This window comes from Sciurus vulgaris, assembly GCF_902686455.1.
Source record: "Sciurus vulgaris genome assembly, chromosome: 6".
NCBI lineage: Eukaryota > Metazoa > Chordata > Mammalia > Rodentia > Sciuridae > Sciurus > Sciurus vulgaris.
This window is the reverse complement of record NC_136466.1, coordinates 81529419-81541429: the sequence shown is the minus strand read 5'-3', so window position 1 is coordinate 81541429 and position 12011 is coordinate 81529419.

The following is a 12011-nucleotide window of genomic DNA, read 5'->3' as shown; positions in this document are numbered from 1 at the left end:
CTCCATTTGTTTCCATTTGTATAAAGTGCATTTCAAAATCAATTGAGGTAGTAGGTTTTTCTTTAAAAGCATCAGAAAGGTTTACTTTTTATTTAAGAATAATGTGAAAGATGGAACAAGCATTTGCAGTAAATTAATCAAATGGGATATACTATTATTTTTGAAAATTGTCACAGCAATGAACATAATACTTGAAAATACAAGAGAAAGTGATGTCAGCAGAACCCTGCTTTGCATGGTGGCATTGCGTCGGTACATGCTTCACAGCAAGAATGCAGGCTTGAACAGTGACATTCATTGCCTATACTTTGATTAATTCCTACCTTCATTCTTAAACTAAAGTTGTTTACTGTGTGTCATACTACAGGTCCAATGAATATTCTAGTGTTACAAGAGAGGCAAGACAATATAAGTTAAGATCTTGTATGATACCTTCCAGTCTTGCCAGGGAAATGTAGTCTATAAATGCAAAATTTGATTAAAATCTTTCCAGATGATGCATAAGTGATGAATGGTTAGAAATAAATCCATCACAAAAATTCTTTACATGGCCATGCTTGCTCCCTTTATTATTGCATATATTTCTTCAAAAACAATATTCTACTTGTGAGAACTGTGATTCAAATGTGTGTTTCAAAAGAAACCTTACTAAATGAAGGTGCTTGTATTTTCACTTCGCATTTGAAAACAAGTTTGGACATTAATCAGTCAATTTAATGGTTAATTTTATATCTCAGCTTGGCTATGACATGATACATAGGTTTTGGGTCAAATGTCACTGTAAAGATATATTGTTAGATAAGATTTAACATTTAAATCAGTACACTTTGAGACAAAAATAGCCTCCATACTGTGGATGTGCCTCATTCAATTACTTAAAAGAGCAAAGACTGACCTCCCGAGAAGAAGGGAATTCTGAATTCTGCTGATTTTTTTTTAATTTTTTTATTAGAGCTTTATAGTTATGCACAGCACTTGGTTTCTTCCCAGCAAACTTACAGATGCATAGAAATCAATTTCAGTTCAGATCCCCATTTTTTTGCCCTCTGCTATCTTCCTCCCATTCTCTCTCCTCTCTTCCAGTCACCTTCCTATACTCTACTTAATTTCCTTTCACCCATTTATAATTTATAATTGTTTGGTTCTTTATATTATCCTATTCTTCCCTCACCCTTCCTTTATTTTACTATAGCTTCCACATATGAGAGAAAACATTTGATCTTTGAATTTCTGAGTTGAGCTTATTTCACTTAGCATGATATTCTACATTTCCATCCATTTACCAGAAAATGCCATAATTTAATTATTTTTTATGGTTGAATAGGACTCCTTTGAATTTCTGCCTTTAGAATCGAGCTACAATATCAACTTTTCCCTTCATTTCCAACCTGCTGGCTTGTTCTACAAAATTTGGAGTTAACACCTGAACAATTACAATTCCTTAAAATAAATGTCTTATGGAAACATCTATATGGATCAACTCATATTGTACACATGCATTGAAATATTGCACAATACCCCATGAATATGTACAATTCTTATATATAAATAAAAAACTAGAAATGTTAATATTAAGAAGATAGAAATGTTAACTACCCAGAATTGATCAAATCACCACAACATAACCCATAAATTTGTGCAATTTAAATAATTACAAAGAAAATTAAATCCCTCCATTTTTCTTGGGTCTCATGTCACTTAACATTGAGATTATGTTTTGAGAAAAGTGTCATTGCACAATTCCTTCATTATGGGAACATCACAGATTATATGTAGACAAAGTAAGATGACATCACTAAGCAATATAATCTTTGGGGCCACCTTCACATAAATGCTCTGTTATTGTCCCATAGCAAATAACTATTTGTGTGTGTTTGTGCATGAACATCTATAGGATTCTTAGTCTTTGGAGAATCCTGATTCATAGTCACTTAGCTACAAGTGTGTTGGTACAACCAATCTACAGACAAAATCATTTTGTACTAGGTGATTTTATTTCCAATTCAAAATAATAAAACTCATAATGAATCCAATTTCATTCATTAAGAACATAATTTAAGATAACCTCATATTTTTTAGTGTACAGATATATGTATACACTTTATTAATTTTTGTGTGATATGATTTAATAAGTTGCAATTAATGTGCATCTTCAGAAGTAGAAACATACTTGGAATGTAACTAGTATTTAAATAATAAATAATAATTTGCAAGTATTAAGTACCTTTCCACATACTAAAGTGTTTGCTCTTCCTACATACACAGAATAAAATATGTTGTCTTCAATTATTCTCCTACAATATCCCCCATGTATTAAGAAGATATCATGACAGAATGTAAAAAATACTTAAGTTCATGATCAAAAAGCATGAAAGAAATGAATGACATTTCATAAAGCTGACTAGTCATCCAAAACTGAAAAGTATTAAATCTCTAAATTTTGGAAATGAGTACTACCTTTATTTTGTTATTCTTTTAGTTCAAGAAAATATTTGTATTATTGGCTTCATTGTTTTCTCTCAATATAAGATGATCTTAAGTAAAGTGAGAATGAACCCTAAACATGAAATGGATTGATTTATATAATTTTGCCAGAAATGCTAGTGGGTTAAATATTTAACAAGAACAAATTTGTGAGCATTCTTGTTTCTATTTAATAAACACTTTAAAAAAAAACTCATTTCACTGAGTATGCTTATCATTCATTTCTGACATATTAGTTTGATAGTTTTTGACATGTCTATCTATCTATCTAGCTAGCTAGCTATCCATCTATCTGTATATCTCATTTCCAGATACCATCACATTCTGAAATATTGGTGGTTAGGTCTTTAATAAATGAATTTATAGAGGAACATAATTCAATTTGAAAAAAACTCATGGGCATTTTTCATGATAACTGATAACAAGTAACAAATAAGTATACATTAAATGAACAAGATAAAAAGAGATTTTTTTTTAAACAAAGGATTTTTCAAATTGTGGATAGTGGAAATTCCCCACTAAGGAATAAAAGATAAGACATTTTATTGGCCTTTGTAAAAACTGAAATAAGAAGCAAAAGTACCCAAAATTATTTATTTCACAGACTGAGCCTTCTACCCCCCTCCATTAACTATCTCTTTTTCGCCTATGCAACTCAAGCACTCTTTTTCAAATCTTGCAAGGATAGCATAAAAATGAGAAAGTCACCTTTGCTCTGGGGATTAGGTTCTTTGTAGTTCATCCTGTAGTTCTGGGAAAATGCTTTTTATTTGAGTACTGGGGATTGAATCCAGGGTACATAATTACTGAGACATATTCCCAGGCAAGTTCTCACTAAATTGCTTAGGGCCTCACTAAGTTGCTGAGGCTGACTTTGAACTTGCCATCCTCCTGCTTCAGCCTCCTGAGCCACTGGAATTATAGGCACACACAAGTGGCTCCAATTATTATTTTTTATAATAAAAATTGCATAATAAAGGAAGTTGGGCAAATATTATATATATATGTATATATATAAATAACAAATTATGCAGCCTCTTCTTTCATCTCAGAGAATACCAATATCTGTACCATTAGTATTTCTTGAGATTAATGCTCATAGAAAATAGTGACATGTTTATACACACAAGTTTCAAGCACTGAAATTTGAATGCTGGAAAAATCTACCAAAACAAAACACAGTAATAAACTTGTGAAATTTCTTACAGAAGAGTAAAATCAACCACTGAATGTGTCTTAGTGCTTTATACATTTTAGGTTTTCTAAAACTTAGAATGTTAATTTCAAAGTAATAAAAACATATTTGAGCTTTGAATTTTACATCTCCTGAAAGGGTCATTTTATGTACTACTTCTTTCTTTTATACCTTAAATTGGTTTCAACAAAGAAATAATTTCATAATATTATCCCATGATTTATCATTGAGTATCCATATACAAATCTTAAATATAATCTATAGGTTTTAAAATAAACTACTTTTTAGAAAATTTATATATTCATGATGTAAAAGCTTGAACTACTTACAATTATATGGAGAAACAAAAATTAAGTTCTTTCTTTGTCTTGCCACCTACTATTCTCTCGTAAGAGTCATGTTTGAAAAACCTATATGGCAGAAAAAAGGCTAGTTGAAGTGTTTTTTTTTTTTTAAACTCATAACCCATTATTACTATATGGGAAAGAGGGATACTTATGAAGGAAAGATAATCAATGTCAATGGTGTAAACAGTGTGAAAACTAATCATCAGCCTATCATTTTTCTCTAGGGTCCTCTTTCAGCGCTCTCTCTTACATCTGGATCCACTCCTCTTTCCATTTTTGTTACATTTTATTGGTGCACTACAGTTTTACATAATTGTGAGGTTGTTTTTGACATATTCATGAATGCATATAACAATATGCTCCATTTGAAACTGCAGTAAGCCTTTACCCTGTCCTACTCCCTCCACCTGATCCCTTCCTCCATTGGTCTTTCTCTTATTTATTTATTTTTTAATTGGTGCACTATAGTTGCACATAAAAGTGAAATTCATTGAGCTATATTCAAATGTGCACATAGCGTAATTGGGAAATTTCATTCTAAAAGTCCTCCCTTTTCCCATTCCTCCTCCTTCCCCCTTGATTCCCTTTCTCTACTACACTGTTTTCTTTTCATTATCAGGAGATTTTTTAAAAAAATTCTCACATCTCTCTAGCTTCTGCATATGAAAGACAACATTCAACTATTGACTTTATGAGCTCATCTTATTTCACTTAGTATGATTGTCTATAGTTCCATACATTTGGCTACTAAATGACATAATTTCATTTTTTTACGGCTAAGTAAAACTCTATTGTGTGTATATACCAGATTTTCTTTATCCATTCATATTTCGAAGGATACCTAGACTGGTTCCATAACTTGACTATTGTGAATTGTGCTACTATAAATATTTGTATGCATGTATCACAATATTAGGCTGATTTCAGTTTTCTTGGACAAATACCAGTGAAGGAGAAAGCAGGGTCAAATGGTGGATCCATTCCTATTCTTTTGAGAAATCTTCATACTACCTTCCAAAGTGGTTTTGCTAATTTGCCGTATCACTAGCAATGCATGAGTGTGAATTTTCCCCCATGTCCTCACCAGTATTTCTTGTTATTTGTATTCTTCATGATTGCTATCGTAACTGGAGTGAGAACTTATTGTAAAATTTTACTGTAGTTTTGATTTGCAATTCCCTGAATTCCAAGGATTCTAAGCATTTTTTAATATAACTGTTGACATTCACATATCTTCCTTTGAGAAATGCCTGTTTAGTTCATTTACCCAATTATTGTTTGGATTATTTGTGTTTTTGATGTTTAGTTTTTGACTTATTCACATATTGTGGATATTAGTTCCATGTCGAAACAGTATCTGTTATAAATAGTCTAACATTACACCTTAGGACCCTAGAAAAACAAGAAAAATCTAATTCTAAAGTTCATAGAATATAGGAAATAATTAAGATCAATGATAAAATAAATGTAATTGAAAATAAAAATGTAACAAAAGAATTGTGGTTTTTTTTTTTTGAAAAGATAAACAATACTGATAAACCAATAGCCTAGTTAACCAAAAGAAAGAGAGATGGTCCATGTCAATAAACATATAGATGAAAAAGAAGATATTGCCACAAACATTTCTGAAATCAAGAAGAAATCATCAGGAACTCTTTTGAAAATGTAAACTCCAATAAACTGCAAAATTAGACAATATTGATAGGTTTCTAGACACATATGACTTACACAAATTTAACCACTAGGTTATGAGAAACCTAAACATACCAATTTTAAGCAATGAAATTGATGTAATTATTTAAAGTCTTCCAAAAACAAAAAGTCCAGGACCAAATGGATTCTCCGCCAAGTTCTACCAGAAGTTTAAAGAACTACTTCCATTTGTTCTCAAATTATTCCATGAAATAGAAAGGAGGGAATACTCTCAAATTCATTCTATGAAGCCAGTAATACACTAATACCAAAACTATACCAAGACACATCAAGGAAAGAAAATTTCAGATCAATATCTCTGATTTTAAGAGGTGTAAAATTCCTCAATAAAATATTAGCAATCTTCATTCCAAAACACATTAAGAAGATTGTACACCATGATCAAACATGTTTCATCCTAGGAATGCAAGCTTGATTCAACTTACGTAAATCGATAAGTGTAATTCACCCCATAACTACAATTAAGGACAAAAATCACATAAACATTTCAATAGATGTAGAAAAGACCTTTGAGAATACCAGCACCATTCCTTTTTCTAAAAAGGGATATCCAGTATATCAGGAAACAAGAACAATGAACACACAACAATCACTTTCCTATATGCCAATACTAAGTCTGCTAAGAATGAAATCTGGAAAAATATCTTTTACAAAATAAAATAAAATGGTAATAAACTTAACCTACGGATGAAGTGAAATATATATACACAATTAAAACTACATAACAGTGAAGAAAGAAATTGGAGAACTTAGAAGATGGGGAGAACTTCCATGTTTTTGGATAGGCAGAATTAATATTGTCAAAATGGCCATAGTATCAAAAATGTTATACCAACTTAGTGCAGTCCACATCAAAATATGAATGAAATTTTTTACAGTCCTAGAACAAAGTCCTAAAATTCATATGGAAGAATAGAAGACCAGAAGAGTCAAAGTAATCTTGAGCAAGAAGAACAAAGTTGGAGGCATCCCAATACCTGATCTCAAATTATACTACAGAGCCATAGTAAATAAAACAGCATGGTATTGTCACCAAAGCAAACATGGTGAATCGAACAGAAGGCACAGAGATAAATCCATATCGTGGTTTTTGAGCAAGTTGCCAAAAACATACATTGGAAAAAAAGATAGCTATTTTATTAAGTGGTGCTGGGGGAAAAAATGAATATCCATGTGTAGAAAAATTAAGCTAGGTACCTATCTCTCACTGTGCACAAAAATCAACCCAGAGTAGATCAAAGACCTAGGAATAAGAAGAGAAAACAATGAAATTTCTAGAGTCAACAGTCCAACATACTGATGCAGGCACTGACATCCTTAATTAACTCCTAAAACTCAAGAAAGAAAACCAAGAATCAGTAAGTGGAATGAGCTAAATTAAAATGCTTTTACACTGCAAAAGAAACAATTAATAATGTGAAAAGAAAATCTACAGGATGGATGAAAATCTTTGTCAGCTATTCTTTCTTTCTCCTTTTTAAAGGCATTCTCAAATACAGCTTTGGAAAAGATTTTAAAATAAAATAACATTTTACAATTTTTGGTATTTAAATTCTATATAACTTGTGAATTTTAACACAGAGTAAATGACATGTTAATTAAACATTGCTGAAAAGATACTTTCACTGAAAAATACTACGATATCATATTATAGAAAGTCTGCATGTAGCACACCACCTGACATACAGATAAGTTTCCAAAAGATATCAACTAAAGGAATGGAAACTCATAATGACATGGCTGTTATGCTTGTTTTTGTTTTGCTTTGTTTATTTGTTTGGATCTAGAGCATTTTAGTGCCTGACAAAGCACAGATTAAGCCAGACTTTTGTCTTCTCACTATGCTGATGACCAGGTGTCCTGGATCTACAGAGATTCAAATTGAAACATGCTCATGAAATTGCATATTTCAGAAGAGTCCACTCTCAACTTGTTTAATTCCCCATTGCTTCCAGTAATTTATTCAAACTTTGAGTTAGAGAAAGCAATGCGTTTGATTATATTTAGACTTTTTCTTCAAAATGATTTATTATAGATATTTAGGATCTAAAATTAGGATGTCTATATTTCAGTAAAGAAACAAAGTAAAAATTAGTATCTATCAGAAAAATGCATGATTCTAGAGCTTGTTGGAATTTTTTTATAATAACAAGAAATATGGATATTATGTAATGGTTACTTAGGATTCTTGCACAAATCTTTTAAAAATAAATGCCAGCATTCAGGAACACACATTTATTACTTTTTCCTCACTCTTTAATGTCTTTCCCTCCCTTTGATAGCTTACCTTCCAGAATATCATACCAAGGTAAAGTTAGTAGGAAAATCAAGCAAACAATTTCTTCTTTTCCATCAGTAAATAATGAGTGACCAAATATTTATTTAGTAAATATTGTGTTTTCTTAAAAAAAAACTTTAAAATCTCATATGATGTTGGGTCACTAGGTTTTTTTTTTTTTTTAATCAATAAGCACTTTCATATTTAAAATAAATCAAAATGATTTTAGCAACTCAAACTTAGGAATGGAAGTACTGTGACACTCATCTATGGTTTCTAACTTTTATTTGGTTTTTGCTTGTTTGTTGTTGTTGTTAACCAAATGAATTTTAATATGTTGCTTCCAATGATAAAAATGTTTTTTCTAACATGTCTTCACAGTCTTTACAGACTCTAAAATTGTATTACAATTGTAGAAGAAAGATAAATGAGGTTTCCACTTAAGGTACTACAGGAGTAATTAGCAATATATAAAATATAAATATGTTCATAAATACATTAAAGTAGAGCTGTTAGTAGAAGTAGGTCAATGGCATATTTTGGCACTTTTGTAATAAATGAGATTTCTAAAGTTAAACTTGGAAGTTCATGAAATAATATTTGAATGAAAGGATAATACATTATATCTAGAAAGAATATTTTATAACAGAAGATTGGCTGACCTGCAAATGTATACTCTTCAAATCCAAAAGTTGATAAATGTGTTAGTCAGCTATTACTCACTGTGACCATAATATTTGACAAGAACAATTTCAAAGAGGAAAAGTTTATTTGTCTCAGTTTCAGAGGTCGGTCCATGGTCAGCTGAGTCCATTGCTCTGGTCTGAGATGAGACAGAACTTAATGGCAGAGGTTGTTCTAGAAGCAAGTTGTTCAGCTCATGGCAGCCAGGAAGAAGAAAAAGAAGAACCAGGAACAAATATTAGCCACAAATGCATAAATCCAGTGACCTACCTACTTGCTCCAGCCTTGCCCAACCTGCCTACAGTTACCCTCAAGTTCTGCATTGAAATTGTTATCCATCAAGGAAATTAACCCCCTGATTACATTACAATTCTCATAGTCTAAGCATTTTGCCTCTGAATAGTCCATGATTAATTAATATAAGTCTTCTAGGGTTATCTCATATCATAGCAATAAATCAGACTTATTATGTGTAATTTCCCACCCAGTACAACCCAACATGACTCTCAATGATCTTCAGTTTTAGAAATCTGCCTTTTTTTTTATATATATATGTACAAAAATGTTTATTTTGCATTGTTTACAAGAGTGAAAAAATGGAAATCACCTAATAGGCTACCTATTGGGGGAGAGGTGTTAATTTGTGATGCACTTGTACAATGGAATCCTTTGCAACTTTAAACAAAGTGAGGTATCTGGGAATGTTCCATTATAGCAACAACTCTAAAACTAATATTCAATGGAAATACAGAAATACATACAAACACTATAGTGTAATTCCATTTGTGTGAACACAAGAACAAATCTCAACACTGCTTGTTAGAATACACAAATGTAAAATGTAAATGGAGTGGGATCTGAAAGAATATACACCCACTGATTAAAAAAAAAAAAAATGAACCTTTGCAGAGAACCATGGGAAGTAGTTCCATGAGATGAATGCATGGTTATTTTTACTTCCGCCATTCTTCTGCTTTCTGAAGGTGTACAAAGTAAATGTGGACCTTTATCCTTCTGTGTTTGATGACAGTGATCATGAACACTCTGGTCACTATCCATCCTTTCCATGTCCCTCGGGCCTCTCAATGTCCTTAAATGTTCATTATGCACTTCTGTAACAAATTGTGTTATTTGTTCAATATATTAAACTACATAAGCAATAAAAATGATCTATTTTTACAGAAATTTAAGCAATAGAGCAGTATCATGAAATTTACCTTCTTGAGAAATGTGTAATGCTCTATATTCCTTGCCTCTCAACAATTACTTATTTCATGTGTCCTCATTTTTTTTCCTCAAGGAAAGGTACATATTATTCCCCAGTTTGGTAGTCTCATGTTTATGAATAGTCTTCAACCCATACTGTTCCATCTCTAAAAGAAATTAATTTTTTCATATTAACTAACTCCCCTTTCACACTTGGTTCAAGTTTTCAATTTTTCTTATCATTAATTTGAAAGGATAGTATATAATTAATCCTCCAAATTCCTCATGTTGTTATTACATCTACAATAATTATCACAAGACTTAAGCTAGCATCACTTAAATGATGTTATACTTAAAAATCATCAGTGAGAATTAAAAGTAAGTACTCACTTTCCCAAGAAAATGCCCAATATCCACTTTACAACAGTAGAGCACTTCTTTCTAAGGTTCAACGAATTACTTTCAGATACACCCCTCAGTTTAAAAGTCTGTTATTTGCTAAACTCAAAGACTCCTAAAAACTTATGTCAGAAAATATGTCTGCATAGTAAAAGCGTGTCTCTCAGTTATGGCTCTTTATTTAAGTGAGAAATATAAGCAATTTCAACTCTCAGATGTTGAGTGGTGGTCTCTGCCTTCAGAACATTGCTTTGAATATTCCAGGAGACTCAGTGTACAAGGAACCTTCACTGTGCCCCTCTAATATTTGATGCTTCTGCATTTTTCCCCTAGCTTCTTACTTAATTTTGTAAGGACAAGCTTTCTTTTCTGTTCTGCAGTGCTGTTCAGGCCCAGGGTCTAACAAATGCAAAACATGCCAAGCATTCACTCTACCACTGGCTCTGTGTCCCCCACCCTATATTGTAATAGCAAGATTTTCAATCAAATAGGTCCATGTTATTAGATAATTAAATATATTGGTGTGCCAAATATTTCAAGGTGCTTCATTGACAAATAGTCTTGTTATCAATATTCTTTACTTCAGTTAATTGATTAACCTTTGTGTGTGTTAACTTTTTTTTTTTTGGTGGGGGGGGGCGGTTACTCGGTTTAACTCAGGGGCACCCAGCACGGAGACACATCCCCAGTCATATTTTGTATTTTATTTAGAGCCAGGTTCTCAGTGAGTTGCTTAGCTCTTTGCTTTTGCTGAAGCTGGCTTTGAACTCGCAATTCTCCTGCCTCAGCTCCCAAGCTACTGGGATTACAGGAGTGTATCACCACTGGACTGTTTTTGCTATCTTTTTAACAAATGTCTTCTCCCAACTGATGTGATGCTGAATAAACTTTATTTAAGTGCAATTTACCCCTGATAAAATGAAGTCTTTAAAAGTTTCAGGCTTGATGGGTCATGACAAGTTTAGTGTAATCACCACCACAATCAGCATAGATCATTTCCATCACTCCCAAAATTTCCCTTTGCCTATTTCCAGTTACATTCACAGCCACAAACTGTAGCAACTGCTGATTTTTTAAAATTCTGTCAAGACAGATTAGTTTTGTCTTTTAGAGAGTTTCATGCAAACAGATCTATATATTACAGATGTATTGTGTCTAATTCTATTTTAGCTAGTGCAAAGTTGTTTTTCAAGAGTATTAAGTATACCTTGCTTCATAGTTCTTAGTTGTAATTTTACACAGTACATATATGTGTACTTAAAACATGTCACCCCTCTCTGTTCAGATCTTAACGGTCATTTGGTTACTGCAGGTTCTGTACATTATAAATAAATGTGCTATGAAAGTTCATGTTTTTATTTTTCCTGAATACCTAGGAATTGAATGGTTAGGTAATATGATAAGCAAATGACTAATGTATAAGAAATTTTCAATTATTTTTTCAAGTAGTCTATCATTTTACATTTTATTCTACAAGGTACAAGATAGTGTTACTATTTATCCTCATTAACCCATGGTATTAGTGTTTATTTAATTTTAGAATTCTAGTTTGTGATGATATTTCAGTGTGATTTTAATTGCATTCCTGTGATAAATGAAAACTCGAGGCATTATTTTATATCTTTATTGGAAATTTGTGTGTCTTTTTACTTAGCATTACCAAGTTGAGAAATTTTTTCATACTATTGAGTTTTAATAGTTATTT